Source organism: Lathyrus oleraceus, chromosome 5 (genome assembly GCF_024323335.1).
Source record: "Lathyrus oleraceus cultivar Zhongwan6 chromosome 5, CAAS_Psat_ZW6_1.0, whole genome shotgun sequence".
NCBI classification, from domain to species: Eukaryota; Viridiplantae; Streptophyta; class Magnoliopsida; order Fabales; family Fabaceae; genus Lathyrus; species Lathyrus oleraceus.
Genome location: NC_066583.1, coordinates 331,140,529 through 331,160,374, shown reverse-complemented (window position 1 = coordinate 331,160,374; position 19,846 = coordinate 331,140,529). Strand labels below are relative to the sequence as shown.

The window sequence follows — 19,846 nt, the reverse complement described above, 5'->3', positions numbered from 1 at the left end:
ACAGTACAAGTTATGGCTATTGCACTTGGTTGTTGAAGCAATGTACTTTCCTCCTCAATCCAAGTAAGCAAGAATGGCTTTATGTACTGTTTAGAGTATGGCTACATAATGAGGTTTCAACATGACAGAAAAATGGCTTGCTAACTTCTGTTTTGAGAGTACAAACCATGGTATGGTGGATGCATAAACAAGTATGGTGCAATGGTACTTTTCTTACAATCCAAGCAACCAAGCAATATCCACATGTTCTGCATAATTTGGCTTTGCAAACACACTTAAAATGACATTTATGAGCTTTCCCAATTGGCCAAATGCTGAAAAAATGTTTGAGTCAAAAAGTCAACTCTTGGTCAAACTTTGAATTTAAATGAAAAAGGTCCAAAAATGCCATTTTGATTGGTAAGGTTTTAGGTCATGAAATTTATATTTTTGGAAAGAGGATGAAAAATGTGGTTTGTAGGAAAAAAACCCACCAAATTTGGCCAAACGGTTTGGGAGATATGGCCCTTTGAAGTTCAAGATTTTCTGAAATCGATTCGATCATAACTTGCCAACCACACATGGGAATTGAGAGTTCTATGACTTTTTGGAAATGGGAGAACAAGATCTTCAACTTTCATGTTGGGCAAAAATTCATTTGAGGCTTGTATCATGATGTAAGTTTGAGGATCAAAACTTTCCATTTATGGCAAGTTTCAGTTACAGGCCCAGTTTCCGTTTTGGGAAATTCATGATCTGGCTCCAAATTCTTCCATGATGGTGTTTGGCATGGTATATGATGACTATTTGGACATGAATGAACTCCCACAAACCAATTCCAATCATCCAATCACTGATTAAATGGACAGTTGACCAACAGTTGACTTTTAGGGTTTCTGACTGATTGTGCATTGACTGATGACTTCCAAACCCTAATTCCTTGAGAACTTGACTTCAAATGATGTCCCAAGTTGTATGAACTCTTGATTATTGATCATGGTGCCCAAATTCCACAAGAATGACCACCATCCACTGCTTTGACTGACAGTTGACCTTTTTTAGGGTTTTTGACTGTCTGTGTATGAACTGATGACTTCTGAGTCTTCAAACCTTGACATGAACACTTCAAATAGCCCTCCAAGCCATGTGAACTTGTTGGACAAACCCCAAGGCCTTGATTCAATGAGAAATTCCTTTGTTTGCTTGGTTGACTGATCAGGAGATTAGTTTGACCTAATTCCTGATTGCTTGCTCTTGAGGCAACTGAGGGATAATGCAAATGCTATGCAATGGATCATGATATGCCATGACCTAATGTGAAAATGTATGCATGATGATAGGTGCAAATTTGAGGTGCTACATATGCCTGATAGACCAAGTAGGCCCAGGATGCGATATCCTGCCGAGTCAGTTTCAGTCTGTTTCCTTGTGTCTCTTTCAGCCAGTGTGTGTGTGTTTGAGCAGTGTTTTAGCAACCATTTATCCTTCCTTTTGTGCGTGGATCCCGTCGAGTACGACGGATGCGTAGGGGTGCTAATACCTTCCCTTCGCATAACCGACTCCCGAACCCATCCTCTTTGGTCGCGAGACCATGTTCTTTTCCAGGTTTACTCTGAGCGTTTCCTTTCCCTCTTTTGGGATAAATAACGCACGGTGGCGGCTCTGTTGTTCTTGTTTTCCCGCCGGTTTTTCGCGTGATGCGACAGCTGGCGACTCTGCTGGGGATCATAGAGAAGTTGACCTCTTGCTGGTCCATCTTCCCTAAGCGAGTCTCTCCTAGCGCTCTCTAGGATAGGGTTTGGTTGCTTTTGCTGTTATTTTTTGCATTCATTTATTTATTGTTTGCATTCATGTTTGCACTTATGTTTGCATTCATTCATATTCATCTGTTCACCTGGCTGGTTGTCTGTTTCTCTCTGTTGGGGTGGGAGTTACATGAGGTAAAAGGCCCAATACCCAGGCTATGAGTGAAATCTAGGATACTTAGGAATAGAGTGATTCATGGGAAGCGGGTGGTATTACGCCACTTAGCGGAACATTGATATCACGAGCAGTTCAGACCCTGGTGGGACATTATCGTTACATACTTCGGGTGTGTATATGATGATGTTCTGCGAAAGGTTATTTATGCTGCGTTTCTCTCGACCTTACCCTGGCCTAGACGACACCCGCGAGTGGGGAGGGGATGATCATTATTACAGGTACAGGTACTTGTTGGTGACTTGTTGGTGACTTGTTGGTGACTTGTGACCCTGTTGGTGACTATTGGTTCAGAATTTTGGGGTCTCAGATGACTTTGGGTTTCAGATGAATTTGTGGTTCCGAGTTCAAGCCGAAGTTTTGATCCTGTGTTCTGAGAGACACAGCCAACCAGTCGTGTCTGCATCATTTGCATCATAGCATGTTTATTTTCAAAAAAATACGCAAAAAAAAAAAAAGGGGGGGGGGGGGGAAAGAAAAGAAAAAAAACTAATCCCTGCATGCATATCATTTCTCAGGTACATTCCAGAGCTTGTTCACTGATGGAGATGGCAACAGTCCCAGGGTTGAAGCGGAAGACTTGTTCCTACAGCTTTCACCGTGAACCTTTGACGTCTCTGATTGAGTTGAGTAACCTTATGACCAGTGGTAACCAGAAGGGGTTTGTTGACCAGTATGGAGATATTCTGACACTGTTGAAGATGGTAGTCGATCCGGTGCCGTTGCAGACTCTTCTACAGTTCTACGACCCAGAGCTTCATTGTTTCACCTTTCAAGATTATCAGTTGGCGCCTACTCTTGAGGAGTATTCCATTCTGCTGAGTGTCCCGGTCCGGTATCAGGTTCCTTTCTTGGACGTGCCCAAGGAGGTTGATTTCAGAGCTGTTGCCAGAGCTCTCCATTTGGGTATCAAGGAAGTCAGTGATAGTTGGAAGTCCAGTGGGGATGTTGTAGGATTTCCTTTGAAGTTTCTGTTCAGGGTAGCTAGAGAAGAAGCAGAGAAGGGAAGTTGGGAAGCCTTTCATGCTCAGTTGGCCGTCATGATCTACGGGATCGTCCTGTTTCCGAGTATGCCCAATTTTGTTGACTATGCTGCAGTCAGTATTTTCATTGGAGGAAATCCAGTTCCTACTCTGTTGGATGACACTTACTATGCTATTCACAGTAGGCATGGTAAGGGTGGGGCTATCAGGTGTTGTCTCCCGCTTTTGCTCAAATGGTTCTTGTCTCTCCTACCAGTCAGTGGACCTTTTGTGGATGCTCAGAGCACGCATAAGTGGACTCGGAGGGTTATGTCTCTTACTTCCTATGATATCAGATGGCAATCTTACCGGATGGATGTGCGTAACGTCATTATGAGCTGTGGAGGATTCCGTAATGTGCCACTCATAGGGACTAAGGGTTGCATCAATTACAACCCGGTTCTTTCTCTTCGCCAGTTGGGGTTTGTGATGAAGGGAAGACCACTTGAGGCTGAGGTAGCTGAAAGTGTGTATTTTGAGAAGCAGAGTGACCCGGCCAGATTGGAGCAGATAGGAAGAGCTTGGAAGTCTATTGGTGTGAAGGATGGATCTGTCTTAGGGAAGAAGTTTGCCGTTGCTATGCCTGATTACACTAATTGGGTCAAGGAGGGAGTAGAAACTTTGTTGTTACCCTACGATAGGATGGAGCCGTTGCAGGAGCAACCACCTTTGATCCTTGCTGAGAGTGTGCCTGCGGAGCACTACAAGCAAGCCCTGATGGAGAATCGCCGTTTGAGAGAGAAGGAGCAAGATACCCAGATGGAGCTGTACAAAGCCAAAGCTGATAGTTTGAACTTGGCTCATCAACTCAGAGGAGTGCGAGAAGAAGATGCTAGCAGACTGAGAAGCAAGAAGAGATCCTACGAGGAGGTGGAGAGCATGTTAGATGCAGAACACCGGGAGTGCTTGAGGCTGCAGAGAGTTGAGGCCAACTATCAGAAGAAGATCAGAGACTTGGAGAAGCAACTCAGAGATAAAGACATCCAGTTGAAGAAGGAAGTAGACTTGAGACAGGCATCAGAGAACCACCTTGGAGGAGAAGTGGTAGAGCTTAGACGACAACTGAAGGAGAAGATCACTCTTTTGCCAGAATGTTCAGAATGTGACCTGTTGATAGACCAGTGTCAGTACTTGAAGACTCTCATTCCGGGAGGCCGTTTGTCTTAGCTTGTATCTTTGATATGTATGTTGAGAATCACCTCCAGGCTTGTTGGATGGGATTCATTGTTGTACTCCGATTGTTTGGATTTTCTTTGTCGACTTTGTTGTATGATCCTGTTACTCATATTGATGAGGTTGTTGGTTTCACCTTGTACTCATCACTCTTGTGTATGTTGTTTCTGTGCTTCTGTGTTGTTCTTGCTGCAGGTTGCCATCTTTTGAGGATGACTCAGGCTCTTTGAATGCCTGAGAAATGAACATATCATGTGCATCATACGCATCATTAGCACCATACTCATATCATTTTGCATAGCAGGTGTTCTTGGTCGTGACTTCTCACTCTTGGTTCCTGTTCAGGCAGGATAGCTGATCAACGTCCGCACCGCTACTCAACAAGACTGAATCAACAGAGAGGTATGGATCAAGTTCAGGCTGAGTTGGCTGAGATGAAGGCTAACATGGCCCAGTTTATGAATATGATGCAAGGGGTTGCACAAGGTCAGGAAGAGCTTCGAGCCCTGGTTCAGAGACAAGAGGCTGCAATTCCACCGGTCAACCATGCTACGCCAGAGGGAGGCCCAATCAATGATAACAATGTGGCTGCTGCTGTACCCATCAACAACTATGCTGTAGGTGATGAGTTGGGGGGTATTCGAATCAACGGTCAACCTATTGCTCCAGATGCCGCTAATGCCAGAGCAGTCCGTGCCCCGGCCCGTAATCCTGTTCCGATTGTTGACAGACAAGAGGATATGTTCACTCTGCTCAGTGAAGACGAAGATATTCTGGGAAGGGTTGATGAGAGGGATCGTAAAGTTGATGCCCTTGCTGAGAAGATCCGGGCTATGGAATGTCAAAATTCTCTCGGTTTTGATGTTACCAATATGGGGTTGGTGGAAGGTTTGAGAATCCCTTACAAGTTCAAAGCACCGTCCTTCGATAAATACAACGGTACTTCTTGCCCTCGCACCCATGTGCAGGCTTATTATCGAAAAATCTCTGCATATACCGATGATGAAAAGATGTGGATGTATTTTTTCCAAGATAGTCTATCTGGGGCTTCTTTGGACTGGTACATGGAATTGAAGAGAGATTCTATCCGCTGTTGGAGGGATCTGGGTGAGGCCTTTTTGAGGCAATACAAACACAACATGGACATGGCACCGAGCCGGACTCAGCTGCAGAGTCTTTGTCAGAAATCCAATGAGAGCTTCAAGGAGTACGCCCAGAGGTGGCGTGAACTGGCTGCTAGAGTTCAACCCCCTATGCTGGAGAGGGAGTTGACAGATATGTTTATCGGCACTCTTCAGGGTGTGTTTATGGACCGGATGGGGAGCTGCCCATTCGGTAGTTTTTCTGATGTTGTCATTTGTGGAGAGAGGACTGAGAATTTGATCAAAACTGGGAAGATCCAAGATGCTGGTTCCTCTTCTTCTAAGAAGCCGTTTGCTGGGGCACCTCGTCGAAGAGAGGGTGAAACTAATGTTGTTCAACACCGCAGAGATCAGAACAGAATTGAATACCGTCAAGCTGCTGCAGTGACCATTCCGGCACCTCAGCCTCGTCAACAACAACAACAAAGAGTTCAACCACCGCAACAACAACAACAACAGCAACGTCCGTATCAGCCCAGACAAAGGATGCCTGATCGACGTTTTGATTCGCTACCCATGTCGTACGCCGAACTGCTGCCTGAACTACTCAGGTTGGGGATGGTTGAGTTGCGTACAATGGCTCCGCCTACAGTATTGCCTCCTGGGTACGACGCCAACGTCCGTTGTGACTTTCACTCTGGGGCACCAGGGCATCATACTGAGAAGTGTCGGGCTCTCCAGCACAAGGTCCAAGATTTGATCGATGCCAAGGCGATCAACTTCGCTCCAGTGCCTAACGTCGTAAGTAACCCTATGCCTCAGCATGGTGGGCATAGAGTGAACAATATTGAGGGGAAAGAAGCTGAAGATCTGGTTGTTAATGTTGATGATGTTCAGACTTCTCTGCTAGTTGTGAAGGGTCGTCTGCTGAATGGGGGTGTCTACTCGGGCTGTGATGAGGATTGTTTGGGTTGTGTAGAATCTGAGAATGGTTGCGACCAGTTAAGAGCCGGTATCCAGGGTATGATGGATGAGGGTTGTTTGCAATTCAGTAGGGCTGTAAAAGATCGTGGGACAGTGTCAACTATCACCATTTACTTTAAACCAACTGAAGGACGTGGACAAAGGGTCGTTAGTGCACCTGCAACAAATGGTACCCCAGTTACCATTTCCGTGCCTGTAACCATCAGTGCTCCAACTACTATCGCCGCGTCTGGAAGAAGGGCTGTTGAGAATAGTAGAGCCGTGCCGTGGAAGTATGATAATGCTTACCGCAGTAACAGAAGGGCTGAAAGTCAGACGAGACTAGTGAATCAAACTCCAGTGACAATTGGTTTACCGAATAGAGTTCCTGCAACTGTTGGTCCGGCTGTGGATAATGTAGGGGGTCCAGGAGGTTTTACCAGAAGCGGTCATCTGTTCGCACCACAGCCTTTGAGGGACAATAATGCTGAGGCTCTCGCCAAAGCAAAGGGTAAGCAAGCTGTGGTTGAGGAAGAACGTGTCCAGAAGGAAGCGCCCGAGGGGTCATTTGAGAAGGACGTGGAGGAGTTTATGAAGATAATCAAGAAGAGTGACTACAAGATTGTAGATCAGTTGAATCAAACTCCGTCCAAGATTTCTATACTTTCACTGTTGTTGTGCTCTGAGGCACACCGTAATGCCTTGCTGAAGATGTTGAATCTGGCTTACGTACCTCAGGAGATTTCTGTCAATCAACTGGAGGGTGTGATGGCCAATGTGAGCACCAGGCATGGTGTAGGATTCACCAACCTGGACTTACCGCCTGAAGGGCGGAACCATAACAAAGCCTTGCACATCACCATGGAGTGCAAGGGGGCAGTGTTGTCTCACGTATTGGTAGACACCGGGTCGTCGCTGAATGTGTTGCCTAAGCAGATTCTGAAGAAGATTGATGTGGAAGGGTTTGTGCTTACTCCCAGTGACCTGATCGTTCGTGCTTTCGACGGATCCAAACGTTCTGTGTGTGGGGAAGTTACCTTGCCTGTGAAGATAGGTCCTGAGGTATTCGATATCATCTTCTATGTTATGGACATCCAGCCCGCCTATAGTTGTTTATTGGGGCGTCCATGGATTCATGCAGCAGGGGCAGTCTCGTCGACTCTCCATCAAAAACTCAAGTATGTCTGGAACGGTCAGATTGTGACCGTGTGCGGTGAAGAAGAGATTCTGGTGAGTCATCTATCCTCGTTCAAATATGTTGAGGTGGATGGCGAGATCTGTAACACCCCGAATATTTTGGATTAATTTAAATATTATTTTAATAAGATTATTGGAAGGAAAAAGGAATTATTAAATAATATTGGGAAATATTATTATTGATGTTATTTATTTTAATATTAATTAAATAAATAAAATAAATGGAATATGAAGAGTGGAAGGGTAAAAGTGGAATTGGATATAAGAGGCCAAAGTGAGAACTCAGAAGTTTTGTCACGTATTTTGCCTCAGAGTCAGAGAAAGAGAGGAACCGCTGAAGAGAAAGAGAAGGAAGAGGAAAAGGCCAAAGATTGCTCAGAGCTTCCTTCAATCCAAAGAGGTAAGGGGTCTGAACCTTATTAAATGATAATATGCGAGCAAATTCATGATATATGTTGGATTGTTGATGAATTTGGGGATTTTAGGGAGATTGGGAAAGTTGGGGTTTTGATGGAAATTCTCCGATCTGTGAGTCTGGTTGAGTTATAGGCATTATAATCGAAGTATGTTGTGTATATATGACTGTTAAATGTTGATATTGGGTTGTTAGCCGTGGGGTATGAATTATAGCGAGTAGAGAAGCAAAGCTGCGTTGGGTTCTGTAGCAGAGGGCTTCTGTTCGCGCGCGATTCGCGGCGCGAAGCCCAGTTCGCGGCGCGAACTGGGCAGAATCCAGAGGAGTTCTGTAACGCACCGTTCGCGGCGCGAACCCTGTTGCGCGGCGCGAACTGTGCTGTGCAGAAGTTGATGTTGGTGAGTTTTTGAGTGCGTTGAGTTGCGAGACTCTTAGTAAGTCGCTGTAATTGTATTATAACAATTAATAGTGATTATATGATGGTGTATGAGGTGTTTATGATGATGAGATGTTGAGTTTACGTGTTTAGTTATAAATGTGTTATGTAACGATATGATATTGTTGTAATGTTGTTGTTGTTTTGTTGAGTTGTATGTCATGCTATTAATGATGAGGATAACATGACTATATGATGCTGTTGTTGCTATGTTGATGATGATGCATGTTTGGTGTGCATGCATTCATGAAAGGCCGATGCCTAGTGATGAACGGACTGAGTTCCAATGATGATGTTGACTCCGGGCTTGTTGAGAGGCTTGGTTCCTTGCGGGGAACTCGGATTCTATGGTGGTGAATCTGGGAGTGGTGATCCTGTAGTGGTCACAAAATGGGTATACCGAGTCGTGTTGAGTCATGCATGGGTGTGTGCATTGCATTTGATATGTTGTTTTGCTGATGTTCATGAGTATGTTGATTATGATGATTATGATGAGCTGTGTTGGCATAGTGGAATTATATTATGTTTATATTTCTGTCGTTATATTATTATTTAATAATGTAATTCTCACCCCTTCTGCATGTGTTTATGTTCATCTATGATGAGCAATGTGCAGATAAAGAGGAGTAGCTATTGTTGAGGTTTGAAGAATAAGTGTAGAGTTATTCTACAGAGTCGAGTCAAATGCTCTGGTCATGTGACACCGGGTTATGGGATTCGATAGAGAATTGATTATTATTACGTTGTTTATGATGACTATTATGTTGAGATGTTTGTTGAGACGATAATGAAACATTATTATGAATTGTTATATGTTGAAAGATTATAATTGTGTTGTTGTCCGCTGCGAAGTTTTTATTTTAATAAATAATATGTTTTATGTTGTGATATGATAAAAGTGTTATGTTGTAAGAAATGTAAACTCTTCTACATGTTGTACTCTGATAATCTATTTAATTATGTCGTTTGGGGTAGAAGGGTGTTACATTAGTGGTATCAGAGCATGGTCAGTCCAGTCGAGTCATAATGTGATGTTTTCCCTGTTGGTCGATTAGTGTAAATGACACTGTCGATATTTAACGGTTGTGGTTGTGTTGTGTAGAGTATGGCTGGAGAAAATGACTGTGCGATTGCTGAGGCTTTGGCTGCTATAGCGCAGGCTATGCAGGCGCAGCAGAATCCGCCGGTCGACGAGTTTAAGAATTTGGGAAGGTTTCTGAAGAATAACCCTCCTACATTCAAAGGGCGCTATGATCCAGATGGTGCTCAGATTTGGCTGAGGGAAATTGAGAAGATCTTCCGGGTGATGACGTGTACTGAAGCACAGAAAGTGCAGTTTGGTACGCATATGTTATCTGAAGAGGCTGAAAACTGGTGGGATAACACTCGCTAGAGAATTTCAGTACCAGGTGCTGAGATGACTTGGGAAAGGTTCAAGACGGTCTTTCTGGAGAAATATTTTCCTGCTGATGTGCGATGTAAGAAGGAGATGGAATTTCTAGAACTGAAACAGGGTAACATGTCTGTTGCTGATTACGCTTCGAAGTTTGAGGAGCTGGTGTAGTATTGTCCTCATTATAATGATGCTGGTGCTGAGGGATCCAAGTGTGTCAAGTTTGAGAACGGGTTGCGTCCCGAGATCAAACAAGGCATTGGTTACCAGGAGATTCGTAGGTTTCCTACACTGGTTAATAAGTGCAGGATATTTGATGAAGATAGCAAGGCTAGGACTGCTCATTACAAGAGTCTTAGTGAGAAGAAGAATAAGGATCGTGGTAGTCCTTATGCATCTCCGAATGGTAAAGGTAAGCAGAAAGTGGTAGATGAGAAGAAGCCAAGTGGGGGAGGACCTTCCATAGCTGGTAAATGTTTCAAGTGTGGCGAGCCAGGCCACCGTGCTGATAGCTGTACCAAGAGAGTGCTGAGATGTTTCCGATGCGGTCAGGCTGGTCATAGAGTTACTGAATGTAAGGATGCTGGTCCGACGTGTTTTAATTGTGGCGAGAAAGGCCATATCAGTTCGCAGTGCTCGAAACCGAAGAAGGCGGCTACTGCAGCTCATACTACTGGTAGGGTGTTTGCTCTGAGTGGGGCTGAAGCTCCTAAAGAAGATAATCTGATTAAAGGTACTTGCTTGATTAATAATGTTGAATTGCTTGCTATTGTTGACACTGGTGCTACTCATTCGTTTATTTCATATGAGTGTGCAACTAGGATTGGTGTGACTATGTCGTCCCTAGGCGGAAGTATGGTGATAGATACTCCTGCTAATGGTTCTGTGAAGACTTCTGTTGTCTGTCGAGGTTGTCATTTGACGATCTTTGAGAGAGAGTTCGTGGTTGATTTGGTGTGCTTACCCTTGCACCAAATTGACATTATTCTGGGAATGAATTGGCTAGAATTCTATGGCGTGTTTATCAACTGCTATAGGAAGACGGTGCGGTTTTCTGAAGTTGGTGAGAATGATGAGGCAAGATTTCTATCTGCTAGGCAGGTGGGGGATTTTGTGAAGGATGAAGCTCAGGTATTCGCTTTATTTGCGTCTCTGCAAGCGGATAAGAAAGTAGTGAGTGTAGATTTGCCTGTTGTCTGTGAATTTCAGGATGTGTTTCCGGAGGATGTAAGTGATTTACCTCCAGAACGTGAAGTCGAATTTGCCATTGACTTAGTACCAGGTACGAGTCCAGTGTCGATGTCTCCTTATAGAATGTCGGCAACTGAATTAGTTGAACTGAAGAAGCAACTTGAGGAATTGCTGGAGAAGAAGTTTGTGCGTCCAAGTGTTTCTCCTTGGGGTGCACCAGTATTGTTAGTGAAGAAGAAAGAAGGTACGATGAGGTTGTGTGTCGATTATCGGCAGTTGAATAAGGTGACTATCAAGAATCGGTATCCATTGCCGAGGATTGATGATTTGATGGACCAGTTGGTTGGAGCTCATGTTTTCAGTAAGATCGATTTGCGGTCGGGTTATCATCAGATCCGAGTGAAGTCAGGGGATATTGCGAAGACTGCTTTCCGTACGAGGTATGGTCATTATGAATACACTGTGATGCCGTTCGGTGTGTCTAATGCTCCAGGTGTGTTTATGGAATATATGAATCGTATATTTCATCCGTACCTTGATAATTTTGTTGTGGTGTTCATAGATGATATATTGATATATTCTAAGACGGAAGAAGAGCATGCAGGACATCTGAGAATTGTTCTGCAGGTGTTAAGAGAAAAGAAATTATATGCAAAGTTATCTAAATGTGAGTTCTGGTTGAAGGAAGTGAGTTTCCTTGGCCATGTGATTTCGGGTGGTGGGATTTCTGTTGATCCTGCTAAGGTTGATGCTGTATCACAGTGGGAGACTCCGAAGTTTGCTACTGAGATACGTAGTTTTCTGGGGTTAGCTGGTTATTATCGCAGATTTATTGAGGGCTTCTCTAAGTTGGCATTGCCGTTGACGCAGTTGACTAAGAAGGGTCAAGTGTATGTGTGGGATGCAGCTTGTGAAGCGAGTTTTGTTGAGTTGAAGAGGCGGTTGACCAGTGCTCCAGTGTTGATCTTGCCTAATCCTGGTGAGTCCTTCGTTGTTTATTGTGATGCTTCTTTGATGGGTCTTGGTGGTGTTTTGATGCAGAATGGTAAAGTTGTAGCTTATGCTTCTAGACAGTTGAAAGTTCATGAGAGGAATTATCCTACGCATGACCTAGAACTTGCAGCTGTTGTATTTGTGTTGAAAATGTGGAGGCATTATTTGTATGGTTCCAGATTCGAAGTGTTCAGTGATCACAAGAGTCTGAAGTATCTGTTTGATCAGAAAGAGTTAAATATGAGGCAGAGAAGGTGGTTATAATTACTGAAGGATTTTGACTTTGAATTGAGTTATCATCCCGGTAAGGCTAATGTAGTTGCAGATGCACTGAGTAGAAAGTCTCTACATATGTCTATGATGATGGTTCGGGAGCTTGAGTTAATTGAACAGTTCCGTGATATGAGTTTGGGTTGTGAAGTTTCCGCTGATAGCGTAAAGTTGGGTATGCTGAATGTAACACCCCGAATATTTTGGATTAATTTAAATATTATTTTAATAAGATTATTGGAAGGAAAAAGGAATTATTAAATAATATTGGGAAATATTATTATTGATGTTATTTATTTTAATATTAATTAAATAAATAAAATAAATGGAATATGAAGAGTGGAAGGGTAAAAGTGGAATTGGATATAAGAGGCCAAAGTGAGAACTCAGAAGTTTTGTCACGTATTTTGCCTCAGAGTCAGAGAAAGAGAGGAACCGCTGAAGAGAAAGAGAAGGAAGAGGAAAAGGCCAAAGATTGCTCAGAGCTTCCTTCAATCCAAAGAGGTAAGGGGTCTGAACCTTATTAAATGATAATATGCGAGCAAATTCATGATATATGTTGGATTGTTGATGAATTTGGGGATTTTAGGGAGATTGGGAAAGTTGGGGTTTTGATGGAAATTCTCCGATCTGTGAGTCTGGTTGAGTTATAGGCATTATAATCGAAGTATGTTGTGTATATATGACTGTTAAATGTTGATATTGGGTTGTTAGCCGTGGGGTATGAATTATAGCGAGTAGAGAAGCAAAGCTGCGTTGGGTTCTGTAGCAGAGGGCTTCTGTTCGCGCGCGATTCGCGGCGCGAAGCCCAGTTCACGGCGCGAACTGGGCAGAATCCAGAGGAGTTCTGTAACGCACCGTTCGCGGCGCGAACCCTGTTGCGCGGCGCGAACTGTGCTGTGCAGAAGTTGATGTTGGTGAGTTTTTGAGTGCGTTGAGTTGCGAGACTCTTAGTAAGTCGCTGTAATTGTATTATAACAATTAATAGTGATTATATGATGGTGTATGAGGTGTTTATGATGATGAGATGTTGAGTTTACGTGTTTAGTTATAAATGTGTTATGTAACGATATGATATTGTTGTAATGTTGTTGTTGTTTTGTTGAGTTGTATGTCATGCTATTAATGATGAGGATAACATGACTATATGATGCTGTTGTTGCTATGTTGATGATGATGCATGTTTGGTGTGCATGCATTCATGAAAGGCCGATGCCTAGTGATGAACAGACTGAGTTCCAATGATGATGTTGACTCCGGGCTTGTTGAGAGGCTTGGTTCCTTGCGGGGAACTCGGATTCTATGGTGGTGAATCTGGGAGTGGTGATCCTGTAGTGGTCACAAAATGGGTATACCGAGTCGTGTTGAGTCATGCATGGGTGTGTGCATTGCATTTGATATGTTGTTTTGCTGATGTTCATGAGTATGTTGATTATGATGATTATGATGAGCTGTGTAGGCATAGTGGAATTATATTATGTTTATATTTCTGTCGTGATATTATTATTTAATAATGTAATTCTCACCCCTTCTGCATGTGTTTATGTTCATCTATGATGAGCAATGTGCAGATAAAGAGGAGTAGCTATTGTTGAGGTTTGAAGAATAAGTGTAGAGTTATTCTACAGAGTCGAGTCAAATGCTCTGGTCATGTGACACCGGGGTTATGGGATTCGATAGAGAATTGATTATTATTACGTTGTTTATGATGACTATTATGTTGAGATGTTTGTTGAGACGATAATGAAACATTATTATGAATTGTTATATGTTGAAAGATTATAATTGTGTTGTTGTCCGCTGCGAAGTTTTTATTTTAATAAATAATATGTTTTATGTTGTGATATGATAAAAGTGTTATGTTGTAAGAAATGTAAACTCTTCTACATGTTGTACTCTGATAATCTATTTAATTATGTCGTTTGGGGTAGAAGGGTGTTACATAAGTGGTATCAGAGCATTGTCAGTCCAGTCGAGTCATAATGTGATGTTTTCCCTGTTGGTCGATTAGCGTAAATGACACTGTCGATATTTAACAGTTGTAGTTGTGTTATGCAGAGTATGGCTGGAGAGAATGACCGTGCGATTGCTGAGGCTTTGACTGCTATGGCGCAGGCTATGCAGGCGCAGCAGAATCCACCGGTCGACGAGTTTAGGAATTTGGGAAGGTTTCTAAAGAATAACCCTCCTACATTCAAAGGACGCTATGATCCAGATGGTGCTCAGATTTGGCTGAAGGAAATTGAGAAGATTTTCCGAGTGATGACGTGTACTGAAGCACAGAAGGTGCAGTTTGGTACGCATATGTTATCTGAAGAGGCTGAAAACTGGTGGGATAACACTCGCCAGAGAATTGAAGCACCAGGTACGGAGATGACCTGGGTAAGGTTCAAGACGGTCTTTCTGGAGAAATATTTTCCTGCTGATGTGCGATGTAAGAAGGAGATGGAATTTCTAGAACTGAAACAGGGTAACATGTCTGTTGCTGATTACGCTTCGAAGTTTGAGGAGCTGGTGCAGTATTGTCCTCATTATAATGATGCTGGTGCTGAGGGATCCAAGTGTGTCAAGTTTGAGAACGGGTTGCGTCCCGAGATCAAACAAGGCATTGGTTACCAGGAGATTCGTAGGTTTCCTACACTGGTTAATAAGTGCAGGATATTTGATGAAGATAGCAAGGCTAGGACTGCTCATTACAAGAGTCTTAGTGAGAAGAAGAATAAGGATCGTGGTAGTCCTTATGCATCTCCGAATGGTAAAGGTAAGCAGAAAGTGGTAGATGAGAAGAAGCCAAGTGGGGGAGGACCTTCCATAGCTGGTAAATGTTTCAAGTGTGGCGAGCCAGGCCACCGTGCTGATAGCTGTACCAAGAGAGTGCTGAGATGTTTCCGATGCGGTCAGGCTGGTCATAGAGTTACTGAATGTAAGGATGCTGGTCCGACATGTTTTAATTGTGGCGAGAAAGGCCATATCAGTTCGCAGTGCTCGAAACCGAAGAAGGCGGCTACTGCAGCTCATACTACTGGTAGGGTGTTTGCTCTGAGTGGGGCTGAAGCTCCTAAAGAAGATAATCTGATTAAAGGTACTTGCTTGATTAATAATGTTGAATTGCTTGCTATTGTTGACACTGGTGCTACTCATTCGTTTATTTCGTATGAGTGTGCGACCAGGATTGGTGTGATTATGTCGTCCCTAGGCGGAAGTATGGTGATAGATACTCCTGCTAATGGTTCTGTGAAGACTTCTGTTGTCTGTCGAGGTTGTCATTTGACGATCTTTGAGAGAGAGTTCGTGGTTGATTTGGTGTGCTTACCCTTGCACCAAATTGACATTATTCTGGGAATGAATTGGCTAGAATTCTATGGCGTGTTTATCAACTGCTATAGGAAGACGGTGCGGTTTTCTGAAGTTGGTGAGAATGATGAGGCAAGATTTCTATCTGCTAGGCAGGTGGGGGATTTTGTGAAAGATGAAGCTCAGGTATTCGCTTTATTTGCGTCTCTGCAAGCGGATAAGAAAGTAGTGAGTGTAGATTTGCCTGTTGTCTGTGAATTTCAGGATGTGTTTCCGGAGGATGTAAGTGATTTACCTCCAGAACGTGAAGTCGAATTTGCCATTGACTTAGTACCAGGTACGAGTCCAGTGTCGATGTCTCCTTATAGAATGTCGGCAACTGAATTAGTTGAACTGAAGAAGCAACTTGAGGAATTGCTGGAGAAGAAGTTTGTGCGTCCAAGTGTTTCTCCTTGGGGTGCACCAGTATTGTTAGTGAAGAAGAAAGAAGGTACGATGAGGTTGTGTGTCGATTATCGGCAGTTGAATAAGGTGACTATCAAGAATCGGTATCCATTGCCGAGGATTGATGATTTGATGGACCAGTTGGTTGGAGCTCATGTTTTCAGTAAGATTGATTTGCGGTCGGGTTATCATCAGATCCGAGTGAAGTCAGGGGATATTGCGAAGACTGCTTTCCGTACGAGGTATGGTCATTATGAATACACTGTGATGCCGTTCGGTGTGTCTAATGCTCCAGGTGTGTTTATGGAATATATGAATCGTATATTTCATCCGTACCTTGATAATTTTGTTGTGGTGTTCATAGATGATATATTGATATATTCTAAGACGGAAGAAGAGCATGCAGGACATCTGAGAATTGTTCTGCAGGTGTTAAGAGAAAAGAAATTATATGCAAAGTTATCTAAATGTGAGTTCTGGTTGAAGGAAGTGAGTTTCCTTGGCCATGTGATTTCGAGTGGTGGGATTTCTGTTGATCCTGCTAAAGTTGATGCTGTATCACAGTGGGAGACTCCGAAGTCTGCTACTGAGATACGTAGTTTTCTGGGGTTAGCTGGTTATTATCGCAGATTTATTGAGGGCTTCTCTAAGTTGGCATTGCCGTTGACGCAGTTGACTAAGAAGGGTCAAGTGTATGTGTGGGATGCAGCTTGTGAAGCGAGTTTTGTTGAGTTGAAGAGGCGGTTGACCAGTGCTCCAGTGTTGATCTTGCCTAATCCTGGTGAGTCCTTCGTTGTTTATTGTGATGCTTCTTTGATGGGTCTTGGTGGTGTTTTGATGCAGAATGGTAAAGTTGTAGCTTATGCTTCTAGACAGTTGAAAGTTCATGAGAGGAATTATCCTACGCATGACCTAGAACTTGCAGCTGTTGTATTTGTGTTGAAAATGTGGAGGCATTATTTGTATGGTTCCAGATTCGAAGTGTTCAGTGATCACAAGAGTCTGAAGTATCTGTTTGATCAGAAAGAGTTAAATATGAGGCAGAGAAGGTGGTTAGAATTACTGAAGGATTTTGACTTTGAATTGAGTTATCATCCCGGTAAGGCTAATGTCGTTGCAGATGCGCTGAGTAGAAAGTCTCTACATATGTCTATGATGATGGTTCGGGAGCTTGAGTTGATTGAACAGTTTCGTGATATGAGTTTGGGTTGTGAAGTTTCCGCTGATAGTGTAAAGTTGGGTATGCTGAAGTTGACTAGTGAAATTCTGGAAGATATTCGGAATGGTCAGCAAGTTGATGTCGCTCTAGTTGATCATATTACTATGGTTAACCAGGGTAATGGTGGTAATTTTGAGATTGATGAGAATGGCATCCTACGATTTAAAGGTAGAGTTTGTGTTCCTGAGGTGTCGGAATTGAAAAAGAGTATTCTTGAAGAGGGCCATAGGAGTGGATTGAGTATCCATCTAGGTGCAACTAAAATGTATCAAGATTTGAAGAAATTGTTTTGGTGGGCTGGTATGAAAAGAGATGTTGCTAAGTTTGTGTATGCCTGTTTGACTTGTCAGAAGTCAAAGATTGAACATCAGAAACCGACAGGTATGATGCAACCTTTGAAGATTCCTGAATGGAAGTGGGATAGCATTTCCATGGATTTTGTGACGGGACTGCCGAGGACGGTGAAAGGTAATGATTCTATATGGGTGATTGTGGATCGATTGACTAAGTCGGCGCATTTCTTGCCGATGAAGATTAATCACTCTTTAGAGAAGTTGGCAGAGTTGTATATTGAGGAGATAGTGAGGCTGCATGGTATTCCATCCAGTATTGTGTCTGATAGAGATCCCAGATTTACTTCTAGATTTTGGGAAAGTTTGCAGAAAGCGTTGGGGACTAAGTTGAGGTTGAGTTCAGCTTATCATCCTCAGACTGACGGTCAGACTGAAAGAACTATCCAATCCTTGGAGGATTTGTTGAGAGCTTGTGTGTTGGAGCAGAGTGGTTCTTGGGATAGTTATTTGCCGTTGGTGGAGTTCACTTATAATAATAGTTTTCATGCTAGTATCGGTATGGCTCCATATGAAGCATTGTATGGTAGGAGGTGTAGAACTCCATTGTGTTGGTATGAGTCAGGTGAGAGTGTTGTACTCGGACCTGAGATTGTGCAGCAGACGACTGAAAAGATTAAGATAATTCAGGAGAAAATGAGGATTTCTCAGAGTCGTCAGAAGAGTTATCATGATAAGAGGAGAAAGGCACTTGAGTTCCAAGAGGGAGATCATGTGTTCTTGAGAGTTACTCCGACGACAGGTGTGGGTAGAGCTTTAAAGTCTAGAAAGCTCACTCCGAGGTTCGTGGGTCCGTATCAGATTTTGAAGAGGGTTGGGGAAGTGGCGTATCGGATAGCTTTACCGCCGTCGCTTTCTAATCTGCATGATGTGTTTCATGTATCTCAGTTGAGAAAATATATTGCGGATCCTTCGCATGTTGTTCAGTTGGATGATATCCAGGTGAGAGATAATTTGACCGTTGAGGTGTTGCCAATTCGGATAGATGACCGAGAAGAGAAGACCCTGAGAGGTAAGAAGATTGCTCTAGTGAAAGTTGTTTGGGAAAGTCCAGCTGGTGAGAGCTTGACTTGGGAGCGTGAAGATCAGATGAAGGAGTCGTATCCGGCTCTATTTGCTTGAGGTATGTTTTCGAGGACGAAAACTTCTAAAGTGGGGGAGAGTTGTAACACCCCGAATATTTTGGATTAATTTAAATATTATTTTAATAAGATTATTGGAAGGAAAAAGGAATTATTAAATAATATTGGGAAATATTATTATTGATGTTATTTATTTTAATATTAATTAAATAAATAAAATAAATGGAATATGAAGAGTGGAAGGGTAAAAGTGGAATTGGATATAAGAGGCCAAAGTGAGAACTCAGAAGTTTTGTCACGTATTTTGCCTCAGAGTCAGAGAAAGAGAGGAACCGCTGAAGAGAAAGAGAAGGAAGAGGAAAAGGCCAAAGATTGCTCAGAGCTTCCTTCAATCCAAAGAGGTAAGGGGTCTGAACCTTATTAAATGATAATATGCGAGCAAATTCATGATATATGTTGGATTGTTGATGAATTTGGGGATTTTAGGGAGATTGGGAAAGTTGGGGTTTTGATGGAAATTCTCCGATCTGTGAGTCTGGTTGAGTTATAGGCATTATAATCGAAGTATGTTGTGTATATATGACTGTTAAATGTTGATATTGGGTTGTTAGCCGTGGGGTATGAATTATAGCGAGTAGAGAAGCAAAGCTGCGTTGGGTTCTGTAGCAGAGGGCTTCTGTTCGCGCGCGAAGCCCAGTTCGCGGCGCGAACTGGGCAGAATCCAGAGGAGTTCTGTAACGCACCGTTCGCGGCGCGAACCCTGTTGCGCGGCGCGAACTGTGCTGTGCAGAAGTTGATGTTGGTGAGTTTTTGAGTGCGTTGAGTTGCGAGACTCTTAGTAAGTCGCTGTAATTGTATTATAACAATTAATAGTGATTATATGATGGTGTATGAGGTGTTTATGATGATGAGATGTTGAGTTTACGTGTTTAGTTATAAATGTGTTATGTAACGATATGATATTGTTGTAATGTTGTTGTTGTTTTGTTGAGTTGTATGTCATGCTATTAATGATGAGGATAACATGACTATATGATGCTGTTGTTGCTATGTTGATGATGATGCATGTTTGGTGTGCATGCATTCATGAAAGGCCGATGCCTAGTGATGAACGGACTGAGTTCCAATGATGATGTTGACTCCGGGCTTGTTGAGAGGCTTGGTTCCTTGCGGGGAACTCGGATTCTATGGTGGTGAATCTGGGAGTGGTGATCCTGTAGTGGTCACAAAATGGGTATACCGAGTCGTGTTGAGTCATGCATGGGTGTGTGCATTGCATTTGATATGTTGTTTTGCTGATGTTCATGAGTATGTTGATTATGATGATTATGATGAGCTGTGTTGGCATAGTGGAATTATATTA

At 42.9% G+C, this 19,846-nt stretch overlaps 1 protein-coding gene across 1 annotated transcript in view; it reads left to right on the top strand.

Moving 5' to 3' along the window:
• Nucleotides 1-19,846, top strand: part of LOC127080479 (uncharacterized mitochondrial protein AtMg00810-like) — a 132,047-nt gene that overhangs the window by 30,747 nt on the left and 81,454 nt on the right. The gene's annotated exons all lie outside the window — the stretch shown is intronic.